Source organism: Macrobrachium rosenbergii, chromosome 11 (assembly GCF_040412425.1).
Source record: "Macrobrachium rosenbergii isolate ZJJX-2024 chromosome 11, ASM4041242v1, whole genome shotgun sequence".
Lineage (NCBI taxonomy): Eukaryota > Metazoa > Arthropoda > Malacostraca > Decapoda > Palaemonidae > Macrobrachium > Macrobrachium rosenbergii.
The window spans coordinates 12,444,790-12,467,134 of NC_089751.1; the positions used below are offsets into that span (position 1 = coordinate 12,444,790).

The 22,345-nt window shown below is 36.5% G+C and overlaps 1 protein-coding gene and 1 pseudogene across 2 annotated transcripts in view; one reads left to right on the forward strand and one right to left on the reverse strand.

The window, feature by feature from the left end:
• LOC136843148 (neuropeptide F receptor-like) overlaps positions 1-22,345 on the forward strand; it is a 143,897-nt gene that overhangs the window by 114,096 nt on the left and 7,456 nt on the right. The window lies entirely within an intron of this gene.
• Positions 15,481-17,922, reverse strand: LOC136843592 (uncharacterized; annotated as a pseudogene).

A 22,345-nucleotide genomic window follows, 5' to 3' on the forward strand; every position in this document is an offset into this window, starting at 1 on the left:
GTAATTACAATCATATTTGCATACGTACACACACACACGTATATGCACACACATACAACGTATATACATTATATATATATATATATATATATATATATATATATATATATATATATATATATATATATATATATATATGTGTGTGTGTGTGTGTGTGTGTGTGTGTATTTTGTGTTTGTTCTTTAATCAACAATTCAGGATAAATTCATCAGTTAGTAACCCTCACTTATCGCTAGATCCATCCCCTGTCAGGTTGTATTAGAGAAGAGCCTTTTGTTGAAAACAGTAACTCATATAATCTTGCTGAACAAAACATATTGATTATAGGAAACTTGTTATGACTAGGCAGACAGAAATGTCGATTTTATTCTTAAACTGCACCAACTTTGCAAAACTGCACAATTACACACATTTTTCAGATTAGTAAGGGAAATCTGAGATATCTCTTAACATCAAGGGACCAGATATTTACAGTAAAAGCTACTGTATACTGATAAGACTCCTTGAAGTGACTTTCATTCAAGTATAAGGAAAAGGCAAACAAATGTCCTTTTTATTTAAATCAAACTCAAATAAAAAAAAAGCGAAAGAAAAAGGTAAGAACTCTTCAAGAAGAGTGAGAGGTTGTACGAGTCAGGTTTTTTTTTCTAAAGATTTACTGTTAGGAGCGCTTGAAATTGCTTTTATTTAAGCCCAAGGGGAAGGCAAACAAATGTCCTTTTTTGTTCAATCCAAGCTCAAATAAAAACAAGTGAAAAATGCGCCGAAGTTTCTTCGACGCCATCGAGTTTTCTGTACAGCCACTACAGCGTATAATCGAGGCCACCGAAAACAGATCTATCTTTCGGCGGTCTCGGCATAATGCTGTATGAGCCGCAGCCCATGAAACTTTAACCAAGACCCGGTGGTGGCCTATCCTATATCGGTGCCATAAGCACGATGCTGGCTAAACTTAACCTTAAATAAAATAAAAACTACTGAGGCTACAGGGTCGTAATTTGGTATGTTTGATGATTGGAGGGTAGATGATCAACATATCAATTGGCAGCCCTCTAGCCCCAGCAGTTTTTAAGATCTGAGGACGGGCAGAAAAAGTGCGGACAGAAAAGGGCGGACGGACGGACGGACAGACATTGCCGTCACAATAGCTTTCTCTCACAGAAAACTAAAAAGGTGAAAGGAAAAAAGTAGGAACTCGTCCAGATGTTGGAGATATCCCTGCCTCTTGAAGCGAGAAGTTGTACGAGTCAGGATAAAACCAGCAGCGGGAGAAAAATTCCAAAACTTTGTGTCAGAGAAATGACCAGAACAGAACTTGCAGAAAGAGACAAAGCAACCACTATCTGAAGAAGAGGATGAGGATCGAAGGGCCGGGATTAAATGTATCTTAACATGAGGGTCAAGAGATCTAGATATCTGAGCTGGGGTGAATGTAGACAATAATGTCATACATACATACATACATACATACATATATATATATATATATATATATATATATATATATATATATATATATATATATATATATATATAAATATATATATAAATATATATATATATATATATATATATATATACTCATTATATTTTATATATATATATATATATATATATATATATATATATATATATATATATATATATATATATATATATATATATATATTATTATACATATATATTAAATATAAATATGCACGCACGTGTGTGTGTATGAATGTATATACATTCATATTGAGGTCAACTGTGCTAGTCGCTTTCCCAGTCCTGAGGAAGGCATTCTTTACTCTGAAAAATGCTTTTTTTTATTTTATTTTTAACTGGAATCAGAGAGCGATTGATTGAAATCAACCAGTGAAGTGTATAATTCATAAAGAGAGTATCTTGACGAAGCCGAAGATAGCATGCTGTAAGTGGTGTTTATCGCCTATCAGTATCCTAGCAACATTTAGCAACTAGCAGACTCCGTATTAGGTTTCTCACACCCACTAGATCAGCATCTCCCCATCAGGAGCAACAAGTCCCTGGGAGCAACCCATCCCTCAGGTACAGACATCTCAGCACCTCCTCATCAGGAGCAACAAGTCCCTGGGAGCAACCCACCTCTCAGGTACAGACATCTCAGCACCTCCCCATCAGGAGCAACAAGTCCCTGGGAGCAACCCATCTCTCAGGCACAGACATCTCTTCAGAAACAACTTGCCCTTCAGATGGAGGTCCCCCTTCAGGAGCAGCTTTTCCGTCAGCCACGCCGCTGAGAGCCAGCCACCTATCACCAAGATCTAGTCACCTCTCAGCTAGCCCTTCAGCCTCCTGCACCAGAGGCAAGAGCATACTATCACCTTGCAGGATCATACTTATGCCTGCCAGCCAAATCAAATTCAGGTCACTAATTGATTCAGGTAGGCTGAGCCTCAGATAGAACTTGCAAACCAGAACACCTCATGAAGAAGCAGTCAACATATATTTCAGATGCATAATAATTTGCATCCCTTAGTCTTCCTGATCTGTTTCATTATCTCACTTGAAATCATTTCTTCCAGGTAAATAAAATAAAAAAATATATGCCCATAGATTCTGATTTTCCAGTCCACTGCTTCTCGCTTAAACAGCTACCACATTTTTTTTTCTCATTCATATCTTCGGAAACTTTTCCTCATGTAAACAATTATTGTTACGCAACATCCTCCACTACACAAACTATACACTCACCACCATCTCTTTTGCAATAACTCATGATCTACTTTTTAATTACTTTGCTTCTGTCTCTCTACGTCTTTCCATTACTGAGATATCTGATATCCGTGATGTATACAACCCTCCACCCAACCTGGTAATTTGTTCTTAATTGCGATGACCTCCCTCGTTTTTGATTGGGGATACGGGAAACGGTCTTCGGGATTTCTTTTTTTTTTATATACTGAAACTGATAATCTTTCCCAAGTTTATTTTGTACATATTTCTTATGGTTTACGCCTGCATTTCTTTCCTCAATAGTGCGAAAAATAATATTCAGTCTTCATTTAATTTTCAAAAACTTCCTGACCAGCTCTCCAGATATTTATTCGTTTTGTGAACAATAATAATAATAATAATAATAATAATAATAATAATAATAATAATAATAATAATAATAATAATAATGGTTTGATGTGTTTCGAAAGAGTTTGGCGTTCATTTCTAAAATTGCCCTCTAATAATAATAATAATAATAATAATAATAATAATAATAATAATAATAATAATAATAATAATAATAATAATAATAATAATAATAATAATAATAATAATGTTTTGATGTGTTTCGTGCCGTTCTGACGTTCACTTCTAACACGGCCCCTCTTAATAATAATAATAATAATAATAATAATAATAATAATAATAATAATAATAATAATAATAATAATAATAATAATAATGTTTTGATGTGTTTCGTGCCGTTTTGACGTTCATTTCTAGCACGGCCCCTCTATCCCCAACGCCAACCACCTCAATCTCATCCATTTAATAATCCTGGGACCTCAATGTGAAACTGAAATTATTAGTTGGGGAAAATATGGTAACGGTTATCACGTAAACACATCATAACCCAATCGCCACTAATCTGATAATATAACCTAGGGCGTCAAGTCCTCCTTTGCCGGGGGAACATGACCTGGAGTGCCGTAGATTACAGTGAAACACAGGAACATATCCCAAACTAAACTGCCCTCTGACCTAACACAGGACACCAAATCTTCCTTGACAGGGTGGGCCTAGCCCCCTGCAACCCCAAGTCGCTGCCCGCCCCCACCCCCCAACACAAACACCACTAATCTGACTAAGAGCGCTGTGATAAATACGTAAATGATATTTACAAGGATACATTCCCTGTTGAATATGATGGCATTGTATAGCAATAGCTTTTACTCGACAAGGTCAGTATTTGCCGCAGTTTCACATAAAAGGAGTGGCGGTATTGAATTAACAATTATTCCCCCCAAAAAATTAATGTCAAAATTATTTTAAACCCACCGGCGTACGATCGGAAAACCACATTTCAATGCTAATTATAACCATTGGCAATTTCGACGTGTTAAACCCGTGAAATGTGGTTCTTTCGTAATCTATACCGCTCAGGTATGGTACGAGAGAATTGCCAAAAACGTTAACGGATGATTGCACTGCTGGTTTTAATATAATTTTCACAATGAAATATAAAATTATTTCATTGCACTGGCTGTTCAATAATACTCCAAAAGTATTGATCCATCCCCGTGGATTTTTAAAACTCTCATGGTACCCGAGTTTTTATCTTTTAGGTTAATTAATGCCTTAAAATTTTCAGGAGATCTATTCAGCAGACTTTAGGTGATCTTTGTGTCTACTATCACCACGTATGCATTAATATGTGAAAATTCTTATGCATAGCTGAGTAGGCCTATGAAAAGATCATCGTCATGAATTAGTCTCACACTGTTAGATTACCAAAAAGAAAGATATTAATTGAATTTCCATTCCCATAAGATGGCAGTTTGTGAAATGATGCGAGAAAAAATCAAAGCAAGCGGAAATCTAAATAAACGCATAAACAATGGTTTAATTGAGAATTGAAGATATTTCTGCAAGATAAGATTGCGGTACTTTCTGATTCAATTCCATCCATTCTCCAGCTTGAGAATATTCCTATCCAAAACGCGATGGGAGAGAGAGAGAGAGAGAGAGAGAGAGAGAGAGAGAGAGAGAGAGAGAGAGAGAGAGCTGGAAAGCGAGATTCAGGCAATGGAAGCTCCTTATGGTAATAAGGATCATTATATGTGACAACCGAGAAGCTCTTAGGTCGATGTCAGAAAAATAAAAATCCTCATTTCAGTTTTGCTTTCCAGGAAACGAATGTTCCGAAATGTTGACTTGACTATGAATCAAGACAACACGATTCAGAATAAGTACATATATAAATAAAACCGTCTGAGATATGAAACTGATATCTGTTTCATGTTTCAGATTATTTCGACAAATACAGAAGACCTTGTTAATAATACCTAGCCTTCTGATGGCATTTCGAAAAAAATTCTTGTATAGTAGAAAACTGAGTCGTAACCAATACCAAATATAAACAAGTAAAAAATGCGCCAAAGATTTTCGGCGCAATCGAGTTTTCTGTACAGCGTATAACAGTGTAAGAAACCCTCGATGTGCTGCAGTATGAAACTCTCAGCCCCGACCGTGCAGCGCTCAGTTGCTCCCAGATGCGGTCAAGTGAAGATGCGTCGGCGGCTGGCACCTCTAGCGGTGACAGACGCACGATCCATGGCTAACCTTTACCTAAAATAAAATAAAAACTACTGAGGCTATAGGGCTGAAATTTGGTATGTTTGATGATTGGAGGGTGGATGACCAACAGACCAATTTGCAGGCCTCTAGCCTCAGTAGTTTTCAAAATATGAGGCCGGACGGAAAAAGTGCGGACGGACAGACAAAGCCATCTCAATCATTTTCTTTGACAGGACACTAAAAATCTGAAATAACTGAGAGTTTCCATTTCATGATGAATGGTGAAATGGTGTGATAAGATATGGCAGCGACCAATTCAGTAAAATCTGGGGTTCCATGATGAACAATGAGGCACTAACATTATTATTATTATTAAGTTCGACTATCATGACTAAACCAACAATGTGTCTAAGTTAAGTATATCTTAGTTTAACCAGACCACTGAGCTGATTAACAGCTCTCCCAGAGGCTGGCCCGAAGGATTAGATTTATTTTACGTGGCTAAGAACCAACTGGTTACCTAGCACCGGGACCTACAGCTTATTGTGGAATCCGAACCACATTATGACGAGAAATCAATTTCTATCACCAAAAATAAATTCCTCAAATTCTTCACTGGCCGGTCGTAGAGCCGAACGCTGGGCCAACAGCGTGCTAGCCGAGAGCTCTACCCACCCCTCCAATGAAGAACTTAACAACGCTACCTTGTAAAGAAGTAAACATCACGGTGTCAGGCTCGTTCATATCATATAACGTTGTTATGCAAGGTGATTCTTAAATAACTTCGAAGATCAGGTTTATATCCCCCGGCAAGAATTGGAAAATGGCTAATATAATTACGAACTTTTCAAAGGAAACTCTACAAGGATTCATTTCACATTTCTGTATAGTATCAAGGTCTTCTCGGATAATACCTGGAGGGGGAGGAAATTATAATTACTTAATTTCTTCTTTCATGTACAGAGAACATTAGGAAATGTACAGGTATATCCTCATGGATAGTTAAATTTTAGATGATTTATAGAACACAAAAGTACAATACTCCCATAATAAATTAAAGATTCAAAATTATAATACTTTCATATACAATTTTTGGGGGTCCAATAAATGCCAAATATTCCATACAAAACGACTTGGTAAATCTGGGAAGCATTCCAGAAAAAAAAATTGGCAACATTTAATGACATAGTTAATATTTCAACTATACAGGCATCTATGACAACAGAGGACTATCATGAATTGTCTTTGCGATGTGCAACATCTTCCTAATACTCTGGCATTTTGTATGGAATTTTTGGTATTTATTGGACCCCCTCTCAAAAAAAAATGTATGATATGAAAATATTGTAATTTTGAATCTTTTGCAATTATGGGAGTATTACAATTTTGTGTTCTATAGTTAAATATTTAACTATCCATGTGGATATACATTTCCTAATGTTCTCTGTCCTTGAAAGAAGGAATTGAGTAATTATAATTTCCTTCCCCTCCCGGTATTATCCGAGAAAACCTTAATACTGTAGAGAAAATGAAATAAATCTTTTTAGTTTCCTCTGACAAGTTCGTAATCATATTATCCATTTTCTAATTCTTGCCGGGGGATATAAAACCTGACCTTCGAAGTCATTTAAGAATCACCTTGCATAATAACGTTATGTGATATGAACGAGCCTGACACCGTGATGTTTACTTCTTTACAAGACAGCGTTTTAGACACAATGCTGGTTTAGTCTTTTCTACCGCTTTGGATGATTTTATATACAACATCGATAAAAATAAGTTGTTTATACTCCGAAAATCAATCTGGTTTCGTAGGTGAAGTGTTTGAGGGCTGTCTTCAATAGACGCGAATTCCTTGCGTGTGTGAGTGTGTGAATATGCTGATCAAGTTCACCAGTTGTCTGAGAAATTACAATAGGCCGAGAAATATTTTCATCGCTTTATAAACTTCCTGTTACTTTGGTATAAGTGTTTTCCCTCTGAAAACCTTTACATCCGAGTCCGGAAGGAAATTTGAGTACTCTTACTATTTTTTTGTATCTAACCGTACAATGTCTAGTGTGCAAAATTTGCGTTCATCAAAAAAATTGCAACACTACACTAAAAATTTAAAAATGTTCCATAACTTGTTTTCGCAGACATTATTTAACAGCCATCCTAAATAATTAAGAGTAATCTTGAACCAGCATAAAGTTTTATTATCGGCAAGTGTCTGTACGTATTTACTTTATTTCTGATATAAATAATTACTAGTAAGTAGTGTTTCGATCTTTTTACTTTTACTCATAATATTTAACATTGATAACTTAAGCCATTGTTTACCTTCGAAATTCAACATACCTTTAAACTATATGAAATTGTTTCTGCAAAAAATTATTCATTTCATAATCAGGTTTATCACAAATGTTGCAATTATCATTATCTCACAAGCCCTGTAAGACTAATCTCTTATTTGCTGGTAATCTTTCTCGCATATACAAAAATTCCCATTTCTCTCAAGCCTGCAGTGAGAGTGTTATCCATCTCCCATATTTTACTCGAGTGAAGAAACCGACAATTATCTTCAACTTAGAGTTATGACTATGACATATGACACCATGTGCATGTTTGCTTTTCAGACTGGGAAATTCTACTTTTTATAAGTTTTCCTTGGGGTTTTCACCCACCAGAGTAGAACAAAGGAGTTACGTATCTTATGATTCATTATAATACTGTCTGGCCATTAAATAATTTAGACTTGAACTGCAGTCATAAAAATAAACGTTTTCTCCTTTAGGACTTACGGCTGCAAGAACTAGTTTATGAAAAATGTAAACTGTAGATAAACTATCATGTCCCTGCAAACGAAGAATTCTTTTGTAGGTTGGGATGGTAGTTACTTCTCCACAGATATCTGGATATTAAGGGAGATGTTTTCTGTGAATAGCGGTTACTCAGTGGAAGAGTTGTCTAAGTACCAGGCTTTCTAAAAGGTTGACATACTCGTACACCGGTTTGAAAACAAATCAGCTGTTCCCTCTAGTTTCTGTATGATTTCATTTCAACTTACTTCCAATATTTTCTTCTCGTTTTCACAACATAAATTTCCGAAATTCTGATATTAAATTCTGTTTATAGCCACTTAACAGGCTGGTCATTTTAATGTGCTATTTCCTAACATCACTTTTAACACCTTAACCTTATTCAGAAGTGTAGCACTTGGTCTCTCAAAAATATTTATTTATATAAGAGCTTCGGGAATAAGTTGCTCGCGGTGACAAAAAAAAAAAAAAAAAAAAAAAAAAAAAAAAAAATCGTTCGCAAATCCTTGTACCGATTTTAATGTTTTAAATATCAGGGTTCTTGATAAATTACAGGAAGCGACATTTGCAGACCACTGGAAAAGTATCACTCAGTTTCCTATTTATGCAAAAGCAATTTTAAACGAAAGTTCCCGCTAAATAATGTTAAATGTTTTCTTCAGTGTAATTTCATGAACGACCATTATCTTATTAATAGTGAATATATCATTAATGTTATCACAGTTCGTTGTTGAACTTCCCGTAACACTATGAAACTGTTCCTCCTATATTTCACACATTACCGTCTTGGATCTGTTGGCTTAAAATAGATCCAATTTTGTCAACCATATTCAAAAGCTCGACTGGCCAGCATCCACACAGCTTTTGGCTATCGTATTATTTACTCAACCATTCTATTTTATCCACATTTTGTATAAAAGAAAGTTCTTGTCTGTCCAAAAAACTTCATCACTACTTCAGTGACTTATCTCTAATACACCTTAAAAATCATTGCAAAATTCTGATAGTGACGCATCTCTCCATGGTACCCTTCTAAGTCTAGATATCTAACCATATTTCCTAATGTAGTCTACTTGCATCGCCAAATACATTTTTTCAGCCTATTTTATTTAGTCTACTACGACATTACTTTAATAACAATATTTTTCCATTCATTTCCATTTTGTCATTTGACATTCCGCATTCTCCTTCTCCTTCTCCTCAGTTTAATCCCTGATCGGGGTCGCCGTTTTTAATGAGCTTTCTCCAGATGTTTGTAACTGAACGGCTCATTTTCTAATTAGTTTTGGAAGATGTATTGTGGAAGGATGCCCCTCCTGACCCCCAACCCTCCCTATTTATCCGGGCTTGGGACTGGCACTGAGTTTTCTGGCTTATCCCTCCCCCCCCTCCCCTACTCTTCAGCGGATAGGTTCTTTGATATTCTTCATTAAGTGATTATAATGTGTCTCTCAAGTCCTTTACTTTAGCACGCTCATATCTTTCATTTTGTATGCTTTCGATTTTTTAAGGTATTACTATAATGCTGTGATCAGAAAAGTGGATTTTTAGTTATCTGTAAAAGAAAACTATTGTGTCGGCATTGTCTGTTCGTCCGCCCTCATATCTCAAAAGCTACTGAGGCTAGAGGGCTGCAAATTGGTATGGTAATCATCCACCTTCCAATCATCAAACATACCAAATTGCAGCCCTGTAGCTTCAGTAGTTTTTATTTTATTTAAGGTTAAAGTTAGCCATAATCGTGCATCTGGCAACGATATACGACAGGCCACCACCGGCCCATGGTTAAAGATTCATGGGCCGCGGTTCATACAGCATTATACCGAGACCACCGAAAGATAAATCTATTTTCGGTGGCCTTGATTATACGGTGTACAGAAAACTCGATTGCGCCAAGGGAACTTAGGCGCCATTTTTATTTGTTTTATATGCCGTTTAGCGTGAACTGCATTAAAGCTACGCTTCTCTTTGATATTTTAACAAACAAACAAAATATTTTCTGTTTTTCCCTTCTAATGATTCCACCACTTAAACCCGTCACTGAAATTCATTTGCGCCTCTTTTGAAAATCATCATATCACTCCAAAATTGCCTTTTACATCTTTTGTTGTCAAAATGCTAATTTTCAAATTTTCCTTTACATACTTCAGTGATTAAGAAACTGGCGCTGGCAAAATTAAAATCTTCTTCTAAAATTACATTGTCTAAGTTGAGCCTGAAATGGAACGACAGATTATCAAAACATTTTTCTTTAATTTTTCTTGTTCGGCACACAGGAGGCTTAAACACAGAGCAGCTGAATTATCTTAAACTATCAGATGCAGCTCTCTTATTTTATGACAGCTACAGGTAACACTCATTTGCTAAATGTCTCCATTGCTAAATGTGTTTATAAGAGCTAAGATTTGTTTCTTAGTGTAATATTTTTGCCCATCTCATTTATCTACTGAGGTTCATTTTATTTACTTTTTCTCGAACAGTCCATTTACACTTATCTTTATACTCTTATTATCTATAAGTACGATTCTGAAATAAAACAGTAATAGCACCTTCTCTTGAACAATCACTTTTTCCATCTGTCACCTTCTCCTCTGTCGTTCTTCTTTTTGTCCCTGAATTACATCTTCATGGATCTTTGCATCATCATTTCCACTATCAGTGTTGCAACGTTTTCCGTGTTCGTTTATCTTCATTTATTTCAATTATCTACTCATCCTCATGCTTTTCCACTTACGAAACATTACCTAACGCTCTAAACATTATTATACTTCCTCATACACGCTTAACTAAGAAAAACCTCCTGCATTTATGTCACTATCGTCTGCATCTCTAAATATTCCTTCGTCGCCTCCTTTGTTTCGATGTTATATAATTTCGACGTAGTCTAAGTATTCCACTCCTTCCCGTGACCGATTCTTCTTGATTCTACCGGGCTGCGTGTGTCTTCCGTCCGCTACATTTTTGTTTGTTCACTCAATTCAATCAAAACTCGCTGATCAGTTAATTCTATTTCTCTTGTTAGCACTTCCCTTGACTTACGTCTGTCCCAACTATCCTGTTTCAATTTCTGCCCCACGTCCCTCCAAGTCTCATGTAACCTGATCTTCATCCATCTTGGTTAACGAATTGGTACTGTCTACCAAAGTTCAGAATGTGCCCTCATTTTCCATTTCCAACATTTTTCTCTTTATCACAGAAGACATGGAATATGAAATGTTTATCAAATTTGAAACTGAAACTATCATCCTAATTAACTGTTGAGAACCAATGATGAGTTCTTAACAACACGACATAAATTGTATCGAAGCTCCTTTATAACCAGGATTAAAGGGTGGAAAACATATCGAGTCCAGTCTCCAGAAAAGTTTGGAAAAGTAATACTACCACGTCTTCTTCGACATATCAGTGGCATCAGTGACGTAGGAATCGCCTGAGGACATAACCATTATCTGTGTCAAAGCCATTTGCCTCCATTCACAAGAATATCCCTTATTATTCGAAAACAGTGCACCATCCATAAACAATTCCAGGCCCAAAAAATTTCATACCCGGAAAAAAACGAAGGCTTATCAGGATATCTCAATCAATTGTTTGAATATTAATTCGTCCCCGCCCGAATATTCCTTCAAAATTATTAAGTTTCACCTGAATCAATTCTTGCTGGGATGTTGTCTTGTGATGAAATACACATAATATAATCCACCGTCTGGAAATTATTCTCTGCCCCATATCAGGATCAAATACGCTGCCTAATCATTAGGTGAGACACGGTCGCGCTGCCAACGAGCCCAAAAAAGATTATCGCAACAGGAATCAACTGAAGTCAACACTAGTAGTATGGAACTCAACCTCAGCCGCCTAAAGTTAAACACTGCAAGGAGGGTTCATCATTTCATTCCAAAAGGATTATGTAATGTTTACTGTTTATAGAGGAATGTCGTTTGCGGGGTCCAGATCACAAGGAAACTATATGCTCTATCACCTTTTTAAAAAATAGCAGTGTGAAAACAGCTCTCCTTAGAATATTAATGTCTATAGGCAGCATCTTAAAAGGAATAATTCCTGTTTCGCTTTCTGCTCTAGACAGATTTTATCATTATCTTCATTTGTACTGTGCATTCACCGTAGCATTTATAACGTAAATTCTGCTGAAAAGATTTTAAATTAGACGAAACCGGTCAGGACATTTAACTCCCATACACTTTTCCTCTGTGATACTTTTCATTAAAGTATTTCAATACATAACGATATATATATATATATATATATATATATATATATATATATATATATATATATATATATATGTATGTATGTATATATGTATATGTATATATATATATATATATTTATATGTAAATATATATATGTATATATATATATATATATATATATATATATATATATATATATATATATATATATATATATATATATATATATATATATATATATATATATATATATATATATATATATATATATTTATAACTTATGCGTGTATGTGTGTGTGTGTGTAGCTCTTCATATGAAAATGGAAAATAATCGAAAATAAGATGGTAAATGCTTACTGCAAAAGCGTAATGGCTAAGAAATAACGTTTTCCTTGCAATATTGGATGCTCCTTTGTTTTAATCCTGATATTTTTTATTTTTGTCACTCGGCGAGTGCTTCCTCTCATAATTCTTGTTCTCAATAACATGGTAAAACTAAATAACGAATCGATACAAATAACTGGTAGCAGAGTGAAGTGACTTCGTCTTATTGCAGGGACACAATGAATTTTTTTTATCCAGTTTCTCTTGCCCTTTTGTTATTTTTTCAAAAGAACAAACCATTGTTTCCATACGAGCGTGGCATTCTCGAAACTGAATTAAAATATAAAACGGATAGATCAATTTTAAAACAAGAAATAAAATATGAAAAATGAAGATAAATAATGGTCTTCAGTCAATCTCAATATTCAGAAATAATGAATAATAAATAGAATGATATCTAACTTATAATGTAGTAGTCCTCATACATTCCAAGTTGAAAGTGAATAAATAAATAAATGAATATAATACAAACACACAAAAATAAGTTTCACACACACACACACACAAATATATATATATATATATATATATATATATAACGTTCTGGCCTATATATAATTAGTCCGGGCCGTATTTGCATACACACACACACACACACACACACACACACACATATACATATATATATATATATATATATATATATATATATATATATATATATATATATATATATATATATATATATATATGAAAAATGAACATATAAACACTGAAAACGTGCTTCACAAAAGTAAATTTCTGCCTCAAATCAGGACAGAACCCCGGTCTTTCAAGAGTGAATCGAGTCCGTTAGCATTTCCTCTACACAAATCATAAAAGAAGTTGGAACCTAAGTACGGCTTACCTGAGGCTTTTTCCGGGCAGGTGCCTAACATACCGGCGAATTTTATCCAACTTCCCAGACCAAAAGATCAGCTGCGAACGATTTGCTAACTTTCTGGCCCACATGGAGACCGAAACCCAATATGAACCTGTATTTCTATTGGAAATCGGCCTTTTAAGTGTGAATCCGGGCCATCGTTAGCAAAAACCACTTCCTCCATACACACACACACACCCATACATACATATACACATATATATGTATATCTATGTGTATATATATATACATTTACACACACACACACACACACACATATATATATATATATATATATATATATATATATATATATATATATATGTATGTATGTATGTATATATACATATATTTTATCAGTAGTCAAATAAAACAGCAACTAAATACACCAGCAGTTCCTAGGTACCCATATCCCTAAATCCAAGACCGAAAGACCGTAAGAGTCTACACTATGGGGTAAAAGTTTTTATCTTGTGTAAAGTTTGAACTTCTTGTGTGTGTGAGAGAGAGAGAGAGAGAGAGAGAGAGAGAGAGAGAGAGAGAGAGAGAGAGAGAGAGAGAGAGAGAGAGAGAGGTAAACAATGTCTGTCCTAACAACCTGTTCTAGTTCTCGTTATCGGTCGACTGCCTTTAGTGCTAAATTTCAAACCTAGATCTTGTTTCAAAGGACCATGTAATACCTTCTTAAAATTGCTCCGTATTTCGGTATAAGTTGTTCATGCAAAACGGCATGTTCATACAACACTCAGGACACATTAAATTCATTCTCTCTCTCTCTCTCTCTCTCTCTGAAAAGTGTTTGTGCTCAGTCGTAAACCTAGATCTTCCGAAGTGAGATCAGTGACCGCGCAGACTGTCTACCCCAAAGGGGAGGAACCAATCTTGGTCACATGGCTCATTTCTCGTCTCTAAGACTGTTTTCATTAGCCAATAGTAATAAACAGTAAATATTGGTAGTGGTTGCTCCGAGGGAAACAATGTTATTAATTAATTATAGGTGTTGCCTCATGTTAACGGTAATACCAAATGTATTTCAACATCGAATCCATACTTAAGCTAATTTGTTTTTATTATTATTATTATTATTATTATTATTATTATTATTATTATTATTATTATTATTATTATTATTAATAGTAATAATAACAATAATAATAATAATAAGTGCTACTTATGTTTTAATAATAATAATAATAAAATAATAATAATAATAATAATAATAATAATAATAATAATAATGAAGGTGATGATAATAACTTCTTCCATAACTCTGTTTACAATTGCTGAAGCTCACGGATAATACAATATTAACACCAAGCTGTTTTTCATTAACTCCAAACCCCTGTTAAGACGGATATAAACTTCACCATTAAATTCCCAGAAAGCAGCGTGTGTAGAACACATTCTCGGAGAGTGGAAGCCATGAAAAACAATCCGTATGATCACCACAATCGCGGTCCAGTGCAAGAATTGTCAGATCTTAAGAAGAGAAAGGCAGACATGCTGTCAGATAATCAAGATGGCCAGAAAGAAGAAGAAGGAGAGAGAGAGAGAGAGAGAGAGAGAGAGAGAGAGAGAGAGAGAGAGAGAGAGAGAGAGAGAGAGAGAGAGATTATTATTTAATAAATTTATTACGCCCAAAGACGTCAAACAAAGTTACATATTAGCAGTTACTTACAGTACATCAGAAATCAACAGAAAAAATTACAGCATTGAATTATCAGTATATCAGTTACAAAAATAACATATATGAGATCGTATTCCATTATCACAACAACTGCAACAGACAGTTTAGCAGCCACCAAAGTGTGGATGACGAGTCAAAATTAAGTCTAGGTGGTCATCTTTGAGTAAATATTGGCAGGTTTGAAGTAAATTTTGTTCTTGAGGTAACAGATTCCTGACAGTGGGGCAATGAAGGCAGTAGTGTTCAAGGTTATTGGCATTAGCACGGTTACACAGTTTACATGAGGTGTAGTGTGGTATATCTAGTGTCTGTCCAACCTGCCACACAGGACGATATCCCAACCTTATCCTGGCACTTGACATTATGCATACGCACCATGAGTCCACGTTGCCGGTACTTGTGACGGCTCTGCAGAAAGTTATCATGATGTTGTATGGAAACACTAGTGCCCCTCTCTGCATCCCTACGCTGTACTGTACGGGCAAAAGCTGCTGAATATATTCTATGTTTAAGGCAGCGAAGTGAGGGCTCAACATTTCTGTCATCAAGTTCAAGCGTGCAGGCAGCTTTAGCAAGACTGTCCACCATGTCATTACCAGCAAGCCCAATATGGGAGGGCATCCACATGAAGGACAAGACAAGCGAGGCATTGTAAGCAGCAGCGAGTTGACACAATATGTCTCGCACAACACGGCCACAGCTGGGCCTAGAAGATGTCAGTGCCTGGAGAGCAGATTTGGAGTCACAGATCACCAATCCATTCACATTTCTTCTAACAAGTAGGGTTACTGCATCCCATATACCTTGAAGTTCGCAATAAGCGGAACTGGATGAGTTTGGCAACCTGCGACCATGCCACCCACCCTCAGGAGATTCTAAAGTGGGGGAGAACATAGCACATGCTGCACTTCCATCTGCCTGTACTGAGCCGTCCACGTAGATGTGGTGTCCTGCAGGAACTGAAATTGACACTTTGGCTATTGTTTAAAACCAACTGCTTCTGTAGACTGGGATGGGCATCTTTAGAGGTTGGTGTGAAAGTGACAGCAGGAATAGGAACCCGCCATGGTGGCAAATCTTGGATGACTGCTTGCTCAGGTACACCGATATCAAGGTGTCGAAGATTTTCACATACTGCCCTAACTAGGTTATGGCCCCCTGGCCGGAGTTGAGGTCTTGGTGCATCTTCGTCAAGTGATGCTCTGAGTACAGCAGAGAAGTTTGGAGTAAATTGTGGAGAGTGTAGACATTTAACAGAAAACAAAGTTACATTGGCATAAATTCTCTCTATTAATAGAGGTAACAAGAGTTCGGTCTGCATGTTGACTATCCGAGTGGAAGGAGGGCATCCTAGGATAAACCTCATTACTCTATTTTGGAACTGTTCTAGAGGTTGTAACGCCTGTCTGGGTAATTGAATTAAAGCAGGAGATAAATAGTCAACAACTGACCTTAGGAAGAGGATATAGAGGGTTCTAGCCACGGGATAGATATACCTGTGGCCCTGGTGGCAAGCCACTTGATGGGAGTGAGGCGAGGCTCCAGTCGATCAAGAAGGTTTTTCACCATGGGGTGGATTCGTTGGCGTGCAGGTATAGCAGGGGTGATCCTGACTGGTGCACCTAGATATGTATACTGTGTGCAGTGAGGTATAATATTCCCACCCATAATGAACACTGGCAGGTCTCGGAGATTCCGGGCAGAGAAGATTCTGCTTTTTTCTGGGGAGAGTATGAGGCCACAGGAGGTACAGGACCTGTAGAATTCTTGAAGGACACGCTGAAGGTCTTGAGGGTAGTGGAGTGGATGCAGACATCATCAGCATAGCAGGTTACAGTGGTTCCAGGGATAGCAGGAGGAGAGACAGTACACGGTGCATAAGAATACTAAAAGAAAAGGGCTCAATACACCGCCCTGAGGTGTGCCAAGCTCAAAATTTTCATAGGAGCTACACGCACCCTTAAAGAAAACACGTGATTTTCTGTTACTGAGATAACCGTTTATCCACTTCAGAAGGTTTCCTCTGACACCAAATTCGACAAGCTGATCAAGAATTATATCCCTGTTGGCTATATCAAAAGCACTTTTGAGGTCAAGGAAGGCAACTACACTATTGGGGGACAATCGGGAGTAGAGTTCAGCTAAACAGTGATGAGTACTCCTCTGTGGAAGAAAGCCATACAAATGGGGAGAGTGTTTTCCTTGTAACCGGTGCATTAGCCTGGTTAGTAATATACGCTCAAATACTTTACTAAAACATGAGGTGAGGGAGATAGGCCGGTATTTATCAGTTCCAGGCTTTGGGATAGGAATAATTGTGCTAATGATCCAGGCAGCAGGTACATATCCATGTTGGTAGCAAAGATTATACAATTGTAGAAGAGGATTTCCAGGAACCTTCTGGAGGAGACGAAGCACTTGATAAGTAAGGCCATCATCTCCAGGAGCAGAATTCTTATTTCCCATAACAGCGCGTCGCAGCTCATCCTCGGTGATCAGCTCTTTGTCCTCCTCGTCTGATTCCAACAACGCAGCCATCAGTCGAAGGTTGCGTAAGTTGCTCTGGGAAGAAAGTGCTTCCTGGATTTGTACAGGGAGATTACTGGACCGTGACTGGGTTGACCAAGTAGTGATGAGATCCTGGGCATATGCTTGTGGACTGTGATGAAGTGCACATGTGGTTTTTTTCTTGACTGTCCTTTTGATGAGATGCCACATGGTCCCAACGCCAGTCTGGTGGTTAATTAGGTCAGTGTATTTATACCATGACTCAGTGTAGACACACTTCTGGAGAGCAACTAAATCATCCCTCGCCTGCTGATACTGAATTAGATGATTGGGTGTCGGTTGTGTCTGAAAGGCAAGGCCAGCATCGGCCACAACTCTCTCTGCTTGCTTAATGCGTTGATCCAAGGTCCAGGCATGGGCAACAAGATGACTTTTAATGTGAGGTCTGACAGTATATAGTTGATAGAAGTCATGGGTAGCTTTTACCAAAGAATTATACAGGTGCTCTGGAGAGTGTTTATCAAAGGTAAGTAGGACAGAGGAGATGTATGAAACATATGTTGGGCAGTACTTGGGGTGGAATGGTGATGCGGGTACGATGATAGGGGTCACTTGGATGAGTCTGAAGAGAGAGAGAGAGAGAGAGAGAGAGAGAGAGAGAGAGAGAGAGAGAGAGAGAGAGAGAGAGAGAGAGAGAGAGGAAATATTTTTTACGAAGGTCGATGTATAAGTTTAATGTGTAAGTTTAATGGAACGTAATGAAGTTAAGCGGCGACTGATATGCCTGAAAGATAATGGAAATTCAGAAGCAGATTCGTATTAAAAGAATGAAAGGGAAGGTCTTTTTTCTTGTAATACTTCTTGCGTAACAGCCATTCAATTTTCGGATGATTATACTCGTTTCTCTTTTCTTTATCACCTTTTTTTAATCGCTTTGGTAATTTGATGTTTATATGATTTTTCTATATTTTTAGGTATCCCCAACTGCGATAGGCTTACTTCCTTCAACAGAAAGCTGTTGCCCATACTCTCTCTCTCTATATGCAACAGAGCATTCTGAAATGCGACACTCCTTCATAAAGACATAAATCTTGCAAAGAATGGCCATGCGAGGGCAATTTATGAGACAGCCAAGAGGAAGGATTTTTTGTACATTTATCTATTTATTTATTTTTTTTTTTAGAAATTCCAGAGTGAAAATATGAAAGATGTTACCAATAGCAGTATTTTGGGGATAAAAAGATTTATATCATTCATTAAATCTGTTTGGTCAGCTTGTTAGTTTGGTCAGACTAATATTGTCACAAAAAAGTGAGTAATCGTAAATGAGCGATATATTTAGATAATGGGTAAGTTGAGAACAAATCACAGAATTTTGAAATATTGTTGCTTCAGATTCATTCTATTCCTTCTGATGCTTTCAAGGCAATAAATAGTCTATGGAACGCCAGAAAATAATCATTGATATTAGGCCTTTGTCACTCTTTTGTAGTAATGAGTAACTGGAATGTGCAATTTATGGTAACAAAATTATATACACGTTCCTAATGTTGGAACTACAGTACTTTACGAAATTTTCTATGTAACAGGTTTGTCACGGCTGCTTCCTTCTTAGCTCCAACTGCACACTGAACATTTATGATCTCTGGTTATGATACAGTTCCAATTAGTATTTTTGAGTCTGTCTGTATGTCTTCCCCTTTTTCACGGCTTACTTAAACCCTAAAAACGGTTGGAAGATATAGACAGGCTGACAAAAATAGTCAGAGCTGTTTTGAATGCAAAGAAATTAATCGTTGGCTGATGTGCTTGAAAGATAATGGAAATTCAGCATCATATTGGTATTAAGAGAATAAAAGAGAATCTTTTTCATATAATACTTACAGTGGAACAGCCTTTCCTTTTCTTTTTTATTCCTTTTTCAATGGCTTTGGGAAATTTATACATGTTTAGGTATTGCTAACTGCGGCAGCCTTACTTTCTTTGTATTAAAAGCCTTTGCCCATACGTTCTCTATACAACAGAGCCTTCCTGTGTGCAATACCCATTCATAAGACGTAAATCATACTACGAATGGCCATGCGGGGGCAAAATATGGGAAGGAATTCTTCAATCTTCGATTTTCTTTTCTTGAGGAAATTCCACAATGAAAATGGGAAAGATGTTACCGCTAGCAGTCTTTAGTAAAGAAGAAATTTATAGCATTCAATAAATCTGGTTGGTCGGCCCTGTAGTTTTCTTAAACACCGACTACGTTCAGACGGTGATTTGTCAAAAAAAAATAATTACTCTGATTAGAATGATGTATTTGGATAAATGGGTGTTGTGAGGACATCATAGAGTATTGAAACATTCTCGCTCCAGATTCATTCCGTTCCTTGCAGATGTCTTTATAGAAATAGGCTATGGGATGGCCGAAAATGTTCATTACGTTATTAGGTCTCTGCCAGTCTTTTGTAGTAATGGGTAACTGAAACGTGGAGTTTTGTTCTTAATATTACAATTATTCACTAAATTTTCTGTCATATATTTACCGTGGCTGCTTTTATCCTAGCTCAGACACACTGCACATTTTTGGTCTACCGCCCATGCAAAAGTCGATAGCACTGAATTATTAAGCTTCATAATTGGAGGATGTCAGCAAGTTGAATATTTAGACAGTTTTAGTTTTCTGTAAAAGAAAACTATTGAGATGGCTTTGTCTGTCCGTCCGCACTTGTTTCTGTCCGCCCTCAGATCTTAAAAACTACCGAGGCTAGAGGGCTGCAAATTGGTATATTGACCATCCACCCTCCAATCATCAAGCATACCAAATTGTAGCCCTCTAGCCTCAGTAGTTTTTATTTTATTTAAGGTTAAAGTTAGCCATAATCGTGCTTTTGTCAACGATGTAGGATATGCCATTACCGGGTCGTGGTTGAAGTTTCATGGGCCGCGGCTCACACAGCATTATACTGAGACCGCCGAAAAATAGATCTATTTTGGGTAGCCTTGATTATACGCTGTGCAGAAAACTCGATTGCACCGAAGAAACTTCGGCGCATTATTTAATTGTTTCAATTCTTTTATGGAAAATGTGGGAGGTAAATATAGATTTTAAATTAATTATTAAGCCAGTCAGTGTGCCCTTATCAACTTATTGTAAAGCAATCACATCATGAGCATATTTCACGAATATATTCTTTGTATACAGATTAAACAAGATAAGGCTTTTTAAAAACTTCCTTCGCTAATAAGACAATGCTGGTAAATTTCCACGAATTCCCCATTAACAAAACAGTTAATAAGTTTAATTATTTTCCTTAATTAGAGCTTATTTATATGAGGCTGGTACCGGAGATTTCTGATATAAAATGACGCCCAGGGAAAGCTTAAAAATCTAAATGCGAAAGTTTCGAGTTAAAAATTTTAACATACGTCTGAAATAGAGTATACTGACGAAAACAAGAGGGGAATTAAACATTTCTGTGTTGCCCAAATTACTTTAACACGGTCAGCTAATGAATTCTGTTTATCCCTTCTGTTTACGCTGTTTATTCTTAATCTATACGGATACCTTATGTATACAGGTGTGTGTGTGTGTGTGTGTGTGTGTGTGTGTGTGTGTATGTATGTATATATATATATATATATATATATATATATATATATATATATATATATATATATATATATATATATATATATATATATATATACAGTATATATGTGCACATATATATATATATATATATATATATATATATATATATATATATATATATATATATATATATATATATATATGTATCACTGAATCACGAAAATATGGAACGTGATGAATATATAAATAAAGATAAAATCCACTAAGGAAAGAGAAACACTGGATTGTTGCGAGGCCTATCGACTGGCGTCCTTTACTTAGCAGACTGAAGAAATATAAAATCGAGTTTACAAAGAAAGCTCATATGGCCTTAAAGAATAAAAACAGGTGGCTCATCTGCAACGCGTAAAACCCCTCTAAACAAATTGCACTATTCACGTCATCTTACAGGTTTCCTGAATAACAAGACCTACCTTTCTAATACCCTCTTCATCTCTATCCAACACTTTGCAGTGATCCCATCTTCCTTTTTTACCCTGTCACTTTTGGATCATACTCTCTTTTCACTGACCTCTCAACGAGCATTTTTCCAAATGACTGAGCCATCCTCTCACCTCTGATAGCCTTGTTAACACCTCTGCATATCTCTTCATTTTTACCTAATCAGATGTTTTTTACTCCGCCTATGCTACACAAATATTTCATGTCATCCCCTTTAAAAGTCTTCCTTTCATTCACACTTAGCATACACACTTCAGTTCCACCAATGAATTTGGACTCAACAGTCTTTTCATACTTTCCCATCCAGGTTTTAAAAAAAGTTAAGTATACCTTAGGTTAACCAGACCACTGAGCTGATTAACAGCTCTCCTAGGGATGGCCCGAAGGATTACACTTATTTTACGTGGCTAAGAACCAATTGGTCACCTAGCAACGGGACCTACAGCTTATTGTGGAATCCGAACCACATTATAGCGAGAAATGAATTTCTATCACCAGAAATAAATTCCTCTAGTTCTTCATTGGCCTGCCGAAGACTCGAACTCGGGC